The sequence below is a fragment of the Columba livia genome, chromosome 2, assembly GCF_036013475.1.
Source record: "Columba livia isolate bColLiv1 breed racing homer chromosome 2, bColLiv1.pat.W.v2, whole genome shotgun sequence".
Lineage (NCBI taxonomy): Eukaryota > Metazoa > Chordata > Aves > Columbiformes > Columbidae > Columba > Columba livia.
The window spans coordinates 132,553,953-132,573,481 of NC_088603.1; the positions used below are offsets into that span (position 1 = coordinate 132,553,953).

The 19,529-nt window shown below is 39.8% G+C and overlaps 1 non-coding gene across 1 annotated transcript; it reads left to right on the top strand.

The window, feature by feature from the left end:
• The first annotated feature begins 18,295 nt into the window (after window positions 1–18,295).
• Window positions 18,296–18,368, top strand: TRNAA-AGC (transfer RNA alanine (anticodon AGC)). Its single transcript has one exon. It is a non-coding gene; the product is annotated as a tRNA-Ala (tRNA).
• Window positions 18,369–19,529: the final 1,161 nt, after the last annotated feature.

Consider the following 19,529-nt stretch of genomic DNA (forward strand, 5'->3'; position numbering starts at 1 on the left):
TTTTATGAGCTTTCATTAAAATATAGATGAAATGGGTCTGATTTTCTTCTACCTGCCTAGACTTAGCTAAGAAGCTATTCTATAGGGAAAAAAAAACAAGATTGCACTAGTAGGTGTCAGAGCTTAAGAATCAAAGCCGCATGGCTTGGTGACATGGGGAGCTGGTGGCAGTAGCACAGTGGTACAATCATTACTGGTTGTGAGCTGGTATAGGAGCACAGACCACACTGGCATTTCAAGCACGAACAGATGAACAAGCTTCATACCAAGATTTCTCAGTTTGCCTGGGAAAACTTCTACATTACCATTTCAACCAGTATGTATCATGACAATGCTGTAAGTATGCCAGCATAGCTCCGTGCATGGCTTAGCATTCCAGAGTAAAACTGGCTTTGTTTCTATGTGATGAGTATGTTTCCCTGATCAATTTACACTTAAGCATGGAAAATCAAGAAAAGTGGTAATACCAGTCTTCTTCTGGCTGGTTGTAGCTAACGCCTTCTCTGCTTTTCACTTATAGCCTGGGAGGAATGGTTTTACTACCATCGAACCATAAGGGGAGAAGAGGAAAAGTAAAGAACAGCTGGGTTTAATGAGCTGGAACAGATGTAGGTATTAAAGCAGTGTGTACACTTGTCATTCAAAGAGTACATACATGTGTATAAATGATGAACAATTTAAATCAAGACTTCAGTTACAGAGTTTAAAATGGGCATTATACCCTGAAAAACATTCAAAACTTGGTGTCTTATTTTATTTGCCACAAACAAGTCCAAAGCAACTTAATTTATGAGGGTGTGAAGTATCAATCTGTATTTTAATATGCTATGAACTTTTCACTCTGGACTATGTCATGGTTTTGTTTTACAGCTGTCTGTTCCTCTTCTCTCACATTTTATGTCAGGCTATGTGGGTGTTTCCAAGGCAAATTCCTGGAACGCTGATTGAGCAATCATCTAGTCTTTTGAAGACTACTCTAGAGGTGATACATCAATAGTTTGGGGTCTTTGTGCAGTGGTCGTGTGTAGCTGGAGAGGAAAAAGCATAAATCCATTCAAGAGAAATGTGATAGTTTTATAATTTCAGTGAAAACATTAAAAATAAATCATATGTTAAGAAGATCTCCATACTTCAACACCAATGCAATCTTAAGTGGCAGGATTTGGTATTGGGAATATGAAATTTTCTCTGTGGGATTAAAGATGTCAATTTATATTTATGCAGATAAACTTAGCTGCTTAATTTTAGACTGAGATTAACTATTTTTCATGCTGGTAGCTTGACAGTTTCCAGTATTTAAGCAAGACTAGGGTGAAATCATGATGGAAAAAATTTTAATTGGTAATTTATTCTTTAAATTAATGCTAATTGTTAAGCCTAGGGCTAGAAATCTAATAAAAACATAATGATTATTAAAGATGGTTTAGGGAAAATTGAATGCCCCAAAAAGGTGTTGCTTTTGCAATAATGACAGTATCTGTGTTTAAAATTCAAAACAGCTTTTCCTAATTACCCATGAAAAATTACTCTTTCTCTTTTATGGATTCGGTCCACAAAAATCTTCCCTTACCTTCAGACAGCCACCTGGAGACACAGGAGCAGCCAGCATAGTGAGCAACTGCCCCCAGGTTGATGAAATCGAACATCTCTGAAGGGGACCCAGCCTGTGAGAACTGGGATGGTTCACTGTGCCAAGGGGCTGGTCCTTGGCGGGCATCTGTGAGGTGCCTCCTGCCAAGAGCTCTTTCCAGCAGACGGTAACAGCTGGGTCATGCCTGACTTTGGAAAAGTACAGAAGGAGCCCTCATGAAGGGCCCATTGTGTGATCCCAAAGGCTTTTTCTTGCAAGCGGGCTTTTGTTGTACCGGGGTGTGATTAGCTCGGGCTGTTGGGGAGGACATAGTTTAAGGGACCTGCCTTGGTACAGCAGAATAACGAGCTGGGTCCTGCGTTACAGGAGAAGTGCCAGTCTCTGGGCTCTGTCCTTCATGTATTCTTTCTTACTGCTGATGTTGAAAATACTTGTGGTACTGGGTATTTTTAATCACACTAAGAGCGGCCATTCAGACACTGTAAGACTATGTGAGGAAAAGCAGAAGGGTGCCTTGACTTTCCGTGGCAGTCTTTTTATTAATGAGTGGATCTATGCCATGCAATGTTCTATACAACAGATGACTATGTAAATTACTTATCTCACTCCATATGTATATTACAAATGATCCGTTAATGCTAAAATTGTACAAAAATATGTGTTTTGATTAGGTGTATCAATAAATCACATTTCACTGTTTTGCTTTTCTAGCAATAGTCTTATTTTACTCATATTATGCTGTCAAATCATTCTTTGAGGCTGCTCTGGAGTAACCAGGAGCTTAATTAGCAGGCCTGTAATGGCTCAGCAAGCTGTATTTTCAAAACCTGTCTGACATCCAATACTCAAGAATCCAAATTTCATTCAAAGAATTTTTTCCTGTCTGCACCTCTAGCACATGTCAGAGATGTAACACGTGTCAGTTTCCACACAGTTTAAAAAAAGCCAGTAAGAGGAGTCGACTGCAACTTTTCACTTTTATTCAGAGATAAATTACTGCACACTAAATCACAGTTCATTAAAGCAGATAAGGAAGGGGAAGGTTCTTCAGGCACATACATTTGTGGTAGCTCATGTTGACATCAGTATAGACAGTGTCTGCCCTTTGGTCAGATCCTGAATTTTTGAGGTAGTTCTGGTGCTTAGAAACAGCAGTCAAAATGTGTTCTTGTTAGGTGACATTTTTAATGCACTTTTATGTAGAAATGAGGTTCAGGTGCTCCTGTTGTCTTTGTGTGGGGTCTCTCTGCCTGCAATCCTTCATGTTTCTATTTTGAATACAGTGTCCAACTGGAAGCACACTTGACAGATAGTGATTCAAATCCATGAGTTTCATGGAAATAAGCAGCTGGATGGAAGGTACAAACTGTCCTTAGGCTTACTATGGGAATGACTTGAACATGAAGAGTGTAATTATATTGCTAATGTAGAGAGTCTGCACAAAGGAGAGGCTTTATGTCTGCCTTGGGTGCAGAAAATACTTGGACAGGTATTATTATATCTTCTTAAACATGAAGGATTCCCCTGGGAATCAATACCATTAGTCCTGCTGCTCTAAGAACTACATGCTTAGATGTGTCTAATATAAAAAAATTCACCAGTCCAACATATCAGTGGCTGAGACAAAGTCTCCATATTACTTGGTGCTTGTGCTGATGTCCATACAACACCAGGCAAAGGTCTGTCACTGAAAAGAAAACCTTCAAGTGTGAATGTAAGACTTGATTTTCACCATTCAGGCTGAGAATGATATTGTCACATCTCACAGATGAACATGGCTTTTCTTCAGCAGTAAGCCTCTAGCTAAAAACCTCAAATCAAAGTCCAAATGCATTAGATAACTAGAGAGAAAAGGTAAGTGCAGATTTTGCTGTAGTCTATACTACAGGAAATTAGGAGGAACTCCCTTCATAGGCAGCAGTATTAAGCTAGATTTATGGCAGTGTAACCAAAAGGATATGGCCTTGGGGTCCTGAGGTTCCCTGACACAGTGATTTATTTAGTTGTGAGAATTTTCTTCAGATAATTGCACAACAGATTTGTTGTGGCTGCACAGAGGAATAACATAATCATCTTTATTATTGTTCCACTAATACTAACATCTGCCAGTTAGTGCTTTGTTACTGTCCAGATCCCAAGTGGACTCTGCCCAGTACAGCCCCATCAGGGTCCCAGCAGGTTCCGAATTCAGCCATGGCCAGGCAGCCACACCAGGCAGCTCCCACACCAGGAGATATTATGCCTTTGGTTAAATCCTGGCTCAAGTACTGCAGCCCTCCTGATCACACTTCTGAGTTGTTTTTATCTCTGGTTGTTTATATCTCCCTGCACGTTGTCTTTGGCTGTGTCCAGAAAATAATATAAGGACATGTAAGGAAATAACAAATAGTGATGGATCCCTCTTGTGCTCTCCTTCATTCCAGGAATAGGGGGTTTAGGGAGCTGAGTTAAGTGGAGCTGCTCTACTTGATGACACCTGTTAAACCAATTCTTCACAATTTTTTATAATCCCATTTTTAAGCCATTTATACTCTTAAGACCGTTTTTCTCTTTTCTTCTTGTAAAACTTTGAAAAAAGCATCAACAGTATCTATCTGGCTGGCAGAGAGGTTCAGAAAAGTGCATTTCAAACCTGCTGGGACAAGCGAGTATATAACTGAAAATACGCATTCTGATCAATTACAATGAAATCTTATCACTCAGATTTCAACAGCTCAGCACTAAAGTCCTTGTCACAAAAGTTTAAGGAAATATGAACACCCTGTGAACAGAAAATAGCCAATTATGTTCCAACAGTCACTTGGGTTTCTTTAGACATCTTCCATCCAATATTGATGAACCTCTTAGTTTTTCTTAGGGGAGCTGGAAAGATTAAAACCATGTATTTTTTCCTTTGTCTACAGAAACTTCTCCTTGCAATCCCTCCAGGCAATAGCAGTACACCACCGCTGTCACTCTGATTTTAAATACTGACAAGGAACCAATAAAAACGATTCGCGTTCTCAGTGTCCCTTGCAGCACAGCTTTCTATTTCATATAGTCTAAGGTCTTCCAGATTTGTTTCAGTGTTTCACCTTTCTCTTTATGTTGAACCCAGCAGCCTGTTAGTGTATAGGAAATGATAAATTACACTAGTTTCAAATGGAGAACATCTTTCTTTGTTTCCTGGGGGAAAGCAAAGCTGATATGATTTCCCTCTCTGTGTGAAGCTGCTGTGCGCTGCTTCCAAACGGCTGAAGTAGCCACATTTAACTAGCCTGGGATTCTAATTATGTAAAGAACATTCATTTGAGTGCATTAAAGAAAAAATGAAATAATCACAGGCAAATAATTATTATTATTATTGTTTTTATTATTATCACAGTGCACTGTGCAGTGGAAAAACAGACTGTTTCCACCTACAGTGCTTCATTAAATTATCTGGTTGTTTAGTTAAATCCAAAGAGCACAAAAGCCCTTTGTTATAACAACACCAAAAACCTGCTGGATAAGAGCTGAACAAAGAAGGTTATGAACTGTGAAGCTGCAAATGCGGACACATATTTTAGGATGGGCATTGCTTCACTCCAGCTAAGAGCTGCCATCCCAGGAGAGGGCAGCACTTCCCAGACACATCAGAACATTTTTGCACCTTTGACCCAAGACAACGGCTTCATGTGGTGACAACCAGCAACACTGGAATCTTGCTGGGAGAAGTCCAAGAAGTCCAAAAATACATGATTCTTCTCCCTGAACTCTTCATGCCTGTTTATTACTACCACTGCAATTAAACTACATTTGATCTGTTGTGTTGCTAGACCTGAAAGGCTAAAGGAATCCATCTGAAATGTGATTCTTATGATGGGGTCATTAATTCCTGTTATTCTCCCCGCTCAGGAGATGAATCCATAACACAATTTCTTCTATGTATTGATGCCACATAATAACAAAACATCATGAAGGTGAAGTTCTCCTGTGCAAAAGTCTAACCTTCTGTGAATTGAAATATGTATAGTGTTGCTCAGCAGATCAAAAGTGTACCTGGTACAGTACAGCCCTGTATTAACTCTCTGGGCAAGTCACAAGAGAAGTCTTTAGCTTGGAGCTATCTTGCAGATGAAGCCCACTCTGTCCCAGAGCTGCACAAAGCTCTGACCTGACTGAGCTATTTGTGTGTAGCAGTGGCCAGACTGGTCAACTGGGATGGTTTGGGGAAACAAAACAAACAAACAAAAAAAATCAGTCTAACAAAAAATCCCGAACCCAACCCAAACTAACCAACCAACAAAAAACCACACCAAAACAAACAAACAAACAAAACCCAAACAGCAGGTTAAAGATAGGTTCTTGTTGGTTGTGCTTGAGAGCTGGAGTCATCTTCCTTTCCCATAACAGAGTATGAAATTCATCCAGGTAGGCAAGAAGGAACTAATAAATTTTGTATCTAACTGGGAAGGCATGGCAGGCAAGTTGTAAGAAAAGATAACTTGGTGACTCGGTTGACAACATGTTTAACCATTCCAACCTCATCTAGCAACTAAGTTCTAGCAACAAAGTTAGGCTGACTTGTCAACAACTATCTTCACTAAAATCTAACTTACAGGCCGATCCCATTTGTTTACTTTCATTTTGCTTGTTAGGTTGGGGCAGGAGGAAGGAAATTGTATGCCTAGAAAATCCTCCAAATCTAGCTGCATTCCACACTTGAAAGAATTTATCACTGACCTTTCCTTCTCACACATAAGAAAATATTTTATAAGGAAACTATCAGTCCTTTTCTGACTTTCCATAACAAAACTCATACATATTCTAACCCCCTTTATTTTTATTATTGGTATGCTGATCTCTACTTATGAACCAACTGCACACTCCAAAAGGATACTGAAAAATACACACAAAAAATTAAAATATTCTTTCATTTACTCTTTTGTAGGTCTTGGTAGACAGACCTTTAATGAGACTGAATTCTGTTTGTTTTCCTAATACCATAATCTTATGTTGTAAAAACCTTATGGAAGAGAACTACAATTTTTGTGTGATCAGTCTAAATTTATTCCCACCTCCAATTAATTAAATTACACTATTTCCTATACTTACAAAATCCTGTGATACAACTGCACTTCTTAAGATATCCTTTGGAGCTAATTTGGGATATCTAAGTCATCCGTATGGGCTGGCAGATATGACATGAGACTTAGGGGAAGAGCTGGAGGCCGGGGAGGATGCGCCCACTGTCCAAAATGACAGTGAGCACCCATGTATAGACAGCTGAATCCTGTCCTAGAGTGGAGCAATTTACCACTTCTTTTTTCACTTGGATCCTTTTGAATCTCTGCATGAGTTCAGCAGGATAGATGAACCCATCCTTGAAAACGAATGGCATGTGGGCAGCAAGAGTTTTCTTCTGTGATCATTCTTCACATTCTTCATCTTCCACCAAGGAAATCCAGAGTCAGCAGTCTAGTTAAGAATGTTTCCAGGGTACCTGTGGCTGTAAAGAACAGGAAAGTTAGGAAGCACTACAGAAGTTCTGCATCCTTTAAACACATGGTGGTGGCTGTAACTATAGTAACTTGCCACATTTAAATCATAGAAGACTCTCTGGAGTTCTGGAGCTCAGTGTTCCCCCAAAGCAAAACAGCCAGCACCTGATAGAAGAAGCAAGAAATACAGCAAAGAAAAAAATGTGGGGTGCCTTTTACTTTACATTTTATTATTTTCATCATATGTCTAAGACACTAGGAAAAGAAATCAGGGTAGCACAGGTCTCACAAATAGGATGGTAATGTTGAAAAAAAACAGAGACCCCTGGATGGATGGGAATAATTAGGCAATCTATACCTGCCAGAAAAGGAAGACTCTTACAACAGCGATGATTGTAATAAAAGCACACAAAAGACTGATTCTTTCTTCTTCAAATGGAAATAAGACTTGGAGCACATTGTGGCATGTGGCACACATGTCAGGGAAATGAAAGGCATCTGATATTTGCTCAGCTTCCAACAAGAGAGTAACATTTTGGCACCGCCTACGTGCCATAGAAAAGCAGGTGTGAGGTATGAATTTCACATTACCTGCTTTTATTGCCAACATTACATGCTCTGTTACTTTAGTTGGAATCTCACATCGAGAGGGCTGAAAAATGACATTGTGAAACATTCAAGAGAAGAGTTACACAAGCTCTGGTTGTTCAGCTGTGCACCAGTTTGAGAAAATGCTTTCTGGGAAAATCCATTAAAGCAAATCTGATATGGCTTATCTAGCTGCAAAATATAAGTGAGTTCCACATAGTGTTGGCACAATTAGACACAGTCATCATTGCTTTGGCATGTAGTTGTTTTTAAGGCATTAATACTAAACTGGTATTAGTTAGAAAGCTATTCTGGCATGAAAGAGTTTTTATGTAGTCGCATTCAGAAATTTCAGTGAGAATTTTGATCCAGTGTTATCTGGGTAAATTTTATGGACACAACTCATTGACTCTAAGTGAACACAGGTATTGTAGTTGACCAGTGCCATCCCAGAAACAAGCATGGAGAGACAGGTTAGCATCCCTAAACACGTTTCATATGCAGGGAAAGCTTTGGATTAATCTCCCCCCTGGCTTGTTCGCACAGTAAAATCACTCCTTGAGCACAGGAAAGCAGAAGGGGAATGAACTCAAGTGCACTTGCTGAAGAAAACTGTGACCCCATGAAGACGTCTCCCACGGACTCTAAGAGGATCAACTAGGGAGTCACCAACTTGTGAGGCACCTCAGGCAGGTCTGCATCTTGTCACAGAACACCAGAGGATTCAATGGGTGTACACCAACATAAGCCTGGATCCCCATTGCAATGAAATATTAGCAAAAGACAGTATCAGTTCATTCTGCACAAACTCTTGTGCAATACACAAGGAGGTGCCCATGGCCACCTAACGCATTTTCAAGGCACCATCAACCTGATGTATTTCCAAGTTTGTTGTGGCTACTTAGCTTTCATTATCAAACTGCTGAAAATCATATAACATGACATTGGCTAATTATTTTGGGGGGGAGGGGGCTTTTTTGGTTCCTACTCTATCGTTATCAGTTACTTGTCTTCAGTAACTTGTCTTCAGCAGCTTCAAGGTCACAACTCAAAAATTAGGTTGGCAGTTTATCACTTGTTTCTTTCTTCTGTGCCAGTACTTTTACCATTAATCAGCAGTTTTCAAGCAACTTACTTTTTCATTTTGATACTGTGATTGATACAATATGTAAAGGCTTTAAAACATACTGGTTTAACTGAGACATCTCTTTACTGAATGCCACCTGGAATAAAATGACTTTTTCAACTCATTGCCGGTGTTTTCCTGGAATTGTTACCAAAAATTAAAGCATGAGCCTCTTCACCCAAGGTTTAAAGTAGTAGTTGAGCAGCGCTGTTTGGATCACATCGGGCTCCTAAAGGGGCAGAGCAATCCTAATGAACTGATACAAACCAAAGAGATTGATATCACTTTTGGATTTCATCTAGATGTTATTTATTTTCATGCATACTCTTGTGCTGTGTGAAACCTATGGAAAAGTGCATATATGAAAGCAGACTAGGACTGCTTCACATTTAACTACTTTTCCTAATGGAAAAGCTTCATATATACATAAAACGTAATTCCCATGGCACTTCTCTTCATATAGCTTCTTGATTTTTTCTCTGAGAACTTGATCATTCTCAAGTAATGTGGAGCCATTTATGCATATATTTAAACCTTATGTTGGTAGAGAGAGCCATTTTATGCAAGACTCTGCAGTATCACTCAAAAATTTGTGGTTATAGTAAAGTCTTTGGTGGCTTCAGCAAATTTCTGACAAGGATGAGAATCCTGATCAGCCATTTCTCTGTAAAACGAAATTTTAGCACCAAAGAGAATGGAGAGTGGTTTAGACTTGTATTTCTTTGAGTACATCTTCTTTCTGGACACGTCTGCCTCTGTGATACTCCTTTCGGTGTAGCTCCCTCCTTTGACTTGCCCTCCCCACATTTGTAGGATGAGAAGGCAGCAGCCTACTTTCTTTAGATGGAGAAAATGATAGATGTTTATAGTTACTAGCTGCAGGGAATTACAACGAATTCAGAAACTGCTGGCTGCTGTTAGGTGGTGGGTGGCAGTTTTGGGGCTCTTTAGCCACCTGCAGCTCTCAAGCTGTTCAAATGTGATTTGTTATGATGGGGCTCCATCCATAAGCAGAGGGAGGCCATGCTAACATGGGGCCGATGGGTTATTATGAATATCTACCAGCAGGAGAACCAGGAGAGACTGCTGAAGCCAGCACTGCTGGCTTGCTAAGAAGCAATGGGATGCCCTGGGAACCTACTGTCATCTCATGCCCACAATCCCTTGACACTTTGAAGTATGTGGACTCTTTGAAGTATTGCAGGGTTAGGAAGCTGGGTAGCTGTTCCTTCACTTGTATTTTTATTTTATGGCCCCCTTTAAGCCTCTTGGAGGTGATCTAAAAGGCAGCAAGACAATGAGTCATAACCCAGTTTCCAGAAACCTTAGCAACACAACACAGGCAGAACAAGAGGTATGATAGTAACAGTGGAAAAAAACCCTGACAGCTATGATATTCCTAAAGATAATTGGTCTTTGCTGAGGAATTGTACCATTAAAGAGTAAAAAATTGCATTATTGACATAAGTACAGTGAAAAATACGGTAGAGAAGCAATATCTGAAAGCAATATAAGTGATTTCCCCAGAACCTGATCTTCTAGAAGAACAATTTTACTCATTGAGCTATTGCAGTGATCTATAAACAGATGGGAATACTCTTACAGTGGATACGGAAGGTGTATAACATGAAGCAAAAATGCCCTAGTAAGTCCTGTGACATACACGAGTACACTCCCCAGAGGCACACAATGTATCGGTGAGACAACACTGATAGTAAAGGTCAGAAATTGTGAGCACAAATCACAAAAACAAATAAAGAAATCTCCCCTTTTGAAGCACTTTAATGAGATGAAACTTCCTGTCACATCTTTAGAGTTTATAGGTATCGACTATGTCCCAAAAGCCCCAGGAGAGGGGGAGGCAGGAGCAGCTTACCAAGACAGTGAGAAGCACAGAGGATTTAAAACTTAAATGTGTCACTACCAAATAGCACAAATCAATAACTGGAATAGATTACATATGTTTGTATAAGGCTGGGACAAGAAATTTGTTCCTCTGAGCTGATTACCTCTGCTTGATTACAGACAGGTACATGGAAGCTCCACAAAAGGCAGTGCAGGGGAAGGCTGTGGAGACCTTTGGCGTGTCACAACTATTCCACGGGAGCTGTCTGCTGTTGTAAATGTATTTTGTAAGAAGCCACAGGCAGCTGCCTCTTTGCTGTGCACTGCTGCCTTTCTCAAATGGTGTGCTCCTTTCTCTGCAGTCACATTCTTATTAGTTTGGACAACAGAGTGTTTGCAGAGGCAAACCTGTTTTGTGCCTGCAGCACAGGAGTGGGCTACGAATGATCAGATGTCACCTTTTCAGTATTGCCAATAAACCCAGCTACCACTGTACAAGGGACTCACATACAAGGACAGCTTGTGCCTCCATCTCCCAAACCTCACATTTCTACTGTACCTGGAGTCAACATAGTACTGACGCATTTTGTGAGAAAAAGCCTCTTTGGAAAAATGCTGGTTTACTGTTTCTTTGGTGATATGGACTTAGAATCATAGAACAGTTCAGGTTGGAAGGGACCTTCAAAGCTCATCTAGTCTGACCCCCCTGCCATGAGAGGGGACATCTTCAACTAGACCAGGTTGCTCAGAGCCCCATCCAGTCTGGCCTGGAATGTCTCCAGGGATCTACCATCTACCACCTCTCTGGGCAACCTGGGCCAGTGTTTCACCACCCTCACTGTAAAAAGTTTCTTCCTCATGTCTAGCCTGAACCTCCCCTCAGTTTAAAACATTTTTTTTTTTAATAGTTCAAAACCATTACTCCTTGTATCATCATAACAGGCCCTGCTAAAAAGCCTGTGTCCATCTTTCTTATAGGCCCCTTTTCAGTACTTAAAGGCCACAATAAGGTCTCCCTGGAGCCATCTGTTCTCCGGGCTGAACAACACGAACTCTCTCAGCCTGTCCTCATAGCAGAGGTGTTCCAGCCCTCTGACCATCTTGGTGGCCCTCCTCTGGACCCTCTTCAGCAGGTCCATGTCTTTCTTGTGCTGCGGGATCCAGAGCTGGATGCAAGACTCGTCGGGAGGAACTACAGTAGACAGTAAATGAATGTGCTCCCTCATTGCAGGAATGATGGAGATATTGATTAAATGTGGCTAAGTCCAGTTTCTCTGCCTTCATTTTGGAGTCGTTACCTCTGGGATATTTGCTTGAATCTCTGTAGAGCTGTTTTAGTATGGTAATACCCAACCACAAATGTTTGATTTTCACTAAGTTTCTCAATGAGCCTCTGAGAAGCAGAGATGAATTTGCTTACTGCTAGAAATGATCTTTGTAAAATAAATTATATTTGTGATTCTTAATCTCTTGTCTTTATACATTATTAATTCATTTAAAGATGGGAAAACAGCCTGAAAATACATGTATTGTAAATTTTTCTATTTTTGTACTGTTGATTCATCTGGTTAATTTTTATTCATCAATACCAGAGAGGGAAATGTGACTGGCCTAACTGATATTGGATCAAGTGATTTCAACATGTGAATAAAAGCATTATATGCACAGAACTAAACACAAGTGTTTGAAATCTCTGACTCATACATTCTCTGTTTAATATGTATATACTTAATGCAAGAAAGTAAATAAAGGTAAGGATTTTATTGGTTATCCTAAGAGCCCTGAGATGTTTAACTTGGCTAATGTAGTTAAAGAGGGATGAAATGTGAATGTGTCGTAATTTATCCAAGATGGAGCAAAAATTTCCACAGCTTATTCTGGTTTGAGTGATACAGAGAAGAATCTTTGATATTTTCAAAACATTAAGAAACCCTGTCTGGAAAATCTCACCATTTGGAACTAGCTTAATAACCAGCACTCTGCAATCTCATACCGTCAAGGCTGAAAGTGACCACTTACACCGTGGTGATTAATCCTCACTGATCTGTGGATCCTCACAGTTTTCAAGTGGAGATTAGATCCTGACTAAAAGCCTACCAACAGTAAGAATTAAATTTTGAAATAATCCTTCATGAACCTACTACAAATAGTTGTGACTGAGGGTCCACAGGTTGAAAACTGCTGCTTTAAGAAATGATACTTGCTTCATTCCTGTATTAACTGGCAATATATGCTTAAATAAAATTCACCAGTTTTGCTATTTATATGACATTCCATATTCCTGGTTTCATCTGTGTAACATAAATTCCCTGGGAATACCTATCTAAATTGTCATCTCCTTCCCATTGTTTATATACTGTAGCTTCTGTATGTATAACAACGCTTGCACTATCTTATTTGTTCTCCTCTATCTTCTGACATGCTTACTTCAATTAGTACAGAATAATGTAATTATTGCACTATTACTGTAATCACATAAGGAGATACCTAACAAATTCCTCAAAATGGCTCAGATCTTTATTCTACTAATTGCTGCAGTATATTTCTGCATATCATTGACCGCATTGCATCTGGAATTCTTGTGTGAAAACAACTGAATCATATTCTTACTGCGTTGTGCAGGTTTTTAAGCAAACATACATCTGTTATTCTAGTATAATGTCAGACCAACAGATTAATGATCTAGGCTAGGGTTTTTGGTATGGGTGTTTTCCATAGCTGAGCATAGGACTGCAAGTACAGAATGAGCTTCATGCAAAGCATGTTGTGGCACATTTAAATTTACAACAGAGAATATTTTTATTGTCGTCTCTCAGTAATGCAAGCTACCTTTTTATTGGAATTATGATGTTAAATTTAGTAGCACACCACTGGTGTCAATAAGTTTTCAAGTTTAAAGAAATATGGTCTTCTAGTCACACGTGGTAAGAATTCTTTACAATGGCTCTCTTGAGGACATGCTTTTTACTGACACTAATTAATAGATAAAATGAAATTAAATCTTACCAAAATGGTTAGATAAAAGTCCCATTTTGATATCTAGTTCCTTTATGTTTGCTTGACTAAATACCTTGTGTTTCAACTTTTATCTGTGTTAATTAGGCATTCTATGGCTTATGTGTATGCAATGCCTGGATACCTTCTTGAAGTCTATAAAAACAGAAGTTAAACCTGGTGCATAAATAAGCTTGTAGAATATCAGGTGAACGCTCTTGCCATGGAAAGAATTAAAGTGTATAGAGGGACTCTCTTGGCTGGTAACCACGTTCAATTGCGAACTATTATTACAGTTTGCTGACAATACTAATAACTTAAGACATCAATCTATAGGCATGGCTATTCTTAGCAGAAGACAGTGAAAACAAACTGCTTTGCTTACAATATTCACCACACTGAAGCATGCCCTTAGCAGAGCAGTACAAATGTCAATATGCTGCTGAGCTCCTTAAAATCCATAACAAGTTATCCAAAGCACAGACAAACCTTCAGGGAGTCTTTGAAAATATAGTTCAAATTCCAGAACAACTCCTTGCTCCAAATTCTGCATTTCTGGAAATCTGTTCCCTCTTAAATTACAGTAATGTCTCTGTTAGAGTTCTGTCAAATGAGAACATACCCACGGATTACCATGTTCAAGGACTTTTAAAGTAAAGATACACACATTTAATCTACCTGGACTTTCAAGCACAGACTCCAGACCTCAAGGACACAAGTGCTAACCTTGGGTGGGTGCCATTCATTTCAGCTCATCTTTGTGCATTCTTGTATTATGATAATGGATTTTCTTTGCTGGAAGCAACCACGTGTTTTAAATAAACTTACAAATCCAAAAGATAGCTGCATGCATTCAACACAGTATTTATTAGACAGGGAAGAAAAACAGATTAAGTAAAGCTTTTGTTTTATCTCATATGAAGGTGTATCTTGAAAAACTCCAGTGTTATCATCAAGAAATTAAGTTACGGAAGTCAGGAACTGGCACAGTGTGTTCTCAGACAGTTAATTGCTGCATATTATTTTAGCAAACATTTCTGCTGGCAATTGTTAACCTCAGGCAATAGAAAACCATGTTTGTAGAGGAGGAAAGAGCAACTAGGGAATCTGTTTATTCACTCCCATAAAAGCTTTTCATAACTGATATGCAGAGTTACTGTTTCAGAATGAATTATAAACCAAGCTCATGTTAAGTGGCACCTTTGCTCATTGAGTTTAGTTTTATTTCTGAAAACCACATTAACAACTATTAGTTGGTTTATAAATGATAAGCAAAATTAGTAGTACTGTTAGTATAAGACTCTGCTTGACTTCTACAGTTTTCAAAGAATAAAGGATCTTTACAAGTTCTTCTCTTTGGGGAAATATTTTTAAAATTCAGCAGCTGACATACGGTGTAGGAATATTCAGTTCAAAGGAAGAAACAAAACCAGACAGAAAACACAGAGTGATTTATATTTTTACAACTGCAATCAGAATTCCTCCAGTGTGGTAGGGGATTCATCCCAACATGTCCTTCAATGCGGCACTAGGATTTTATAATGACTTCCCACAAGCCCTTTGTGATCTTGACCATCTCTGTCCATTTTTCTTACCAAGATATGCTCCATGATACTGTGCTTGTCAGAGTGTTTTTCTGTTTCCAGAAATAATTCATTTCTCCTGTCAGGCCCAGCACACTGTCTTTCTCAAAGAGCCTCTTCTGTGTGGCTGTCTGGAAGCATCACCTCCGTGCAGAGCAGGCAGGCGGCTGGATTGGCGTTGGCCCCGTTCTCCTCAGCGCTGGCTGCTGCCCTGAAGGCAGCGTTACATTTTATTCCCGGACTACATGGCATTATAACTAGATGTGCGGACATGGCATTTTGATCACTAAATTCTGAGCCTATTGACATTTATGACAAGACTCAGAGAAAGACCCAGGAGGAAAGGATAAAGATGCAGACGAAGGAATCAGCTGAGGATGAGCAGAAATAATGACCCAAATCTCCAGAACTGAGTAAGTACACGGACGTGCGATAGCATCTCTGAAATGAAGTGCTGAGAGCCCTCTCTCATGCACTGTTTCTGAAGAAGAATTGGAAAGACCATCAGATTTTAAGGGAAGAAATGAATTAAAAAGCAATGAAAAGCCAGAGACTGGTGCTAACACCAGACATATCCAAACTATGGAGAAATTGGATTTCAAAAGCGCTGAAACGTTGGCCTTTCCATAGTCAGAAAACATTACAGAAAATTAAAGCGATAAGTAAGAAACAGGGGGAAATGTGGAAGAATCCCACTGGCATCTAAGAGAGCTGTGAAGATCAATGACAAAAGAGGAATATTGACTCACTATAATTAATATTATAGTGGTTTTTTGCCTGTCTTCATAATTTCAGTGTAAAATATGGCTGCCTTTTTTTCTTTGCCATGTACAGCACTTAGATATAAATCATCTATAGACTCGTGACTACACTTCAGTGAAACTAATGACATGGAAGTCTGTAGACATGGGATGAGGCAGCATTTGTAACAAAAAAGATTAGTCTGATGAAAGGAATACTAACATAGTTTCTATTATAATATTATAACTTTTATGCCTCATGTTCCTCTGCTTTAGGAATGTGTATGATTACCACCAGGTAGAAGAGTCATGAATCATTAGGTTTCCCGAGGACATCCCTGGAGAACAGTCTCAAATGCAGACACCTGAGAGTTCCCAGATTACTTGCGGGAGCTTGAGAGACTGATTCAAGGTCTTTTATGGATGAATTATCAGCTTTCCAAAAATGGCATTTAAATATTGTGCTTCAAAGGTCAGTTGGAGTTACTATAGTGAAATTTATAATAATTATATTACAGTAAAAATATTTAAAATTATATTATTAGATTGTAAAAATACATTTATATAAAATGTAAATGATATTTTAGTAAATGTTTAGGGTGGTACAACACATGGGGGTTTACCACCACCTGGGTTTAAAGGCAGATGAAGAAACGTTTGGCATCTTTTAAATAGTTGCATCACTTTGCTGTTTTTCTGTCTAATTTAGTAATTGTAAGAGTTAGCATTCTCACCAGGATTATCATCAGCTAAAACTACTGCCTATAGAGTGAGTGTAGAGAAATACTTGGCTGTCCACAAGGAGGGGAGCATCCAAGGATGGGATAGTCCTACTCATAGTCCCTTGTTTTCATTTCACAGATACAGTCTGTTCTTTGAGAGGAGAAAAAGAACACATAACCTTTTAGTTACCCCATATCTGTTATTTCGTGTTACTGTGAACCTGTCAGACTTCAGAAAATTAAAAAATGAGTTACAAAAAGCAGAGGTGGGTTTTGATTATTCTAAACAGGTGGCTTAGAGGGGAAAGATGCAGCTTTTACTGCTGACGATAAATATCAAAAAGTTCACCAATCTGAGTGTGGAAAGGAGAAAACAAAATTTTATCTTTGTTTAATTGTGCAATGTAAGCTAAACATTCTACATTAAATTACTATCAAAATACAATAAGAGCAAATATAAAATTGTTTTTGCCAGTTATTTTGAAGTCAGAAAGTGTTATCGTACCAACAGCAGAGAGAATGAAGCCCTTAGAAAAATCAGTGCTCATTCTTTCTTACCCAATCCTTCACTGATGTTATTCCTTCAGCGCTGCCATAGAAGCTGATGGAAATTTTGCTACAGATTTTAAATGGAATATATCAAGCTTTTTGTAGTTATAATGAAGAAAGATTTGTTGACATTTTGTAAGTTACTTTTGCCTTCTAAATGTAAAATACTCAATTTACCTTGTCCTTTATCTGATCCTATTAAATATTAAATAGGAAAAAATCCTACTTAAATCAGCCATTTATTGCTTACAGTGGAGTCTTTCAAAAGATATCTCACAGAAATGTAGTTTTTCCCATAATGGAAAGACTGTGATATTAAAAGAAAGGAGAATAAAAACATTGAACATTAAAACTGTATTGACTCTGCTGTGTTCAGTTTTGCCACTTGATTTCTCTTGGCTAATCTCAGTCAGGAGGATGATTTTTCTCAATGCCTATGTTATTATTTTTAGAAAAGAGGGCTTCCAAGAAACAAAGATGAGCTGCTAAAAACAGGTTACCCAGTACAAGGGCCACTAGATATTTAACGCAGTTCCTATAGATTGGAAGCGTGGGTCTGTACCGAATATTCGGCAGAAACCCACACCGTGTGTTTCCAGTGCCGCCGTTACTGGGTTCGTCCCAGCGCACCCAGTGAGCTCTGGGAGCAGCAGGAACTCATGAGGCCGCTGCAGCCGTTTTTCAGCGAGGTTTCTGCCACCTGGTGGAAGCTGCACAGCTGACACCAACTACACCGACACCCGGAAACCTTTGTTGAAAGAGTAGCGGTGCAACTATCTATCTAACAAACAGAAAAAAACCCAAAGAAACAAACCAACCCAACACCACAAAACCAACCAACAAAACCCAAACCGAAAGCAAATAACAAAAAAGACACCACAAAACAAACAAACAAACAAAACCAATCAAAAATGTATTCACTTCAAGTAGCATTGCACCTTGCAAGACTTTCTTCTGCTTGATATATTGCAAAACGTTGTCTCTAGTTTATCGTTAACCATAACGGCTGCTCCTTATTTATCCATGTCATATTTATCCCTTGTCAAGTCTATTAAATAAACTACTTCTGGAAGACATGAAAAGCTGTCATACCATGGGGAATTAGCTCAAATGGTAGAGCGCTCGCTTAGCATGCGAGAGGTAGCGGGATCGATGCCCGCATTCTCCAGTGTTTTGTGCAGTCAACATGGCTTCACCAAGGGGAAGTCACGCTTCACCAGCCTCATCGCCTTTTATGAGGACATAACCAGGTAGATAGATGATGGTAACGCATTTGACACATTCAGTAAAGCATTTGACACATTGTCCCACAGCATCCTTATAGCTAAAGTGAACAAGTGTGGTCTGGATGATCAGGTAGTGAGGTGGACTGCAAACTGGCTGAAGGAAAGAAACCAGAGAGTCATGGTCAATGGGGCAGAGTCCAGTTGGAGGCCTGTATCTAGTGGAGTGCCAGTACTAGGGGCCAGTCAGTACTGGGGCCAGTCAGTACTGAGGTCAGTACCAGGTCATGAGGTCATGTCAATGACACTAATTCATCAGCTACCTGGAGGAGGGACTAGAGTGCCCTGTCAGCGAGTTCACAGATGACACTAAGCTGGGAGGAGTGGCTGACACGCCAGAAGGCTGTGCTGCCATCCAGCGACACCTGGACAAGCTGGAGAGCTGGGCGGGAAAAAATTTAATGAAATATAACAAGGGCAAATGTAGAGTCTTGCATCTGGGCAGGAACAACCCCAGGTTCCAGTATAAGTTGGGGAATGACCTATTAGAGAGCAGTGTAGGGGAGAGGGACCTGGGGGTCCTGGTGGACAGCAGGATGACCATGAGCCAGCACTGTGCCCTTGTGGCCAGGAAGGCCAATGGCATCCTGGGGTGTATTAGAAGAGGGGTGGTTAGTAGGTCAGAGAGGTTCTCCTTCCCCTCTACTCTGCCCTGGTGAGACCACACCTGGAATATTGTGTCCAGTTCTGGGCCCCTCAGTTCCAGAAGGACAGGGAACTGCTGGAGAGAGTCCAGTGCAGGGTAACAAAGATGATTAAGGGAGTGGAGCATCTCCCTTATGAGGAAAGGCTGAGGGAGCTGCACGTCTTTACTTGGAGGAGACTGAGGGGCAACCTCATTAATGTTTATAAATATGTAAAGGGTGAGTGTCACGAGGATGGAGCCAGGCTCTTCTCAGTGACAGCCAATAAGACAAGGGGCAATGGGTTCAAACTGGAACACAAGAGGTTCCACTTAAATTTGAGAAGAGACTTCTTCTCATTGAGAGTAACAGAGCACTGGAACAGGCTGCCCAGGGGGGTTGTGGAGTCTCCTTCTCTGGAGA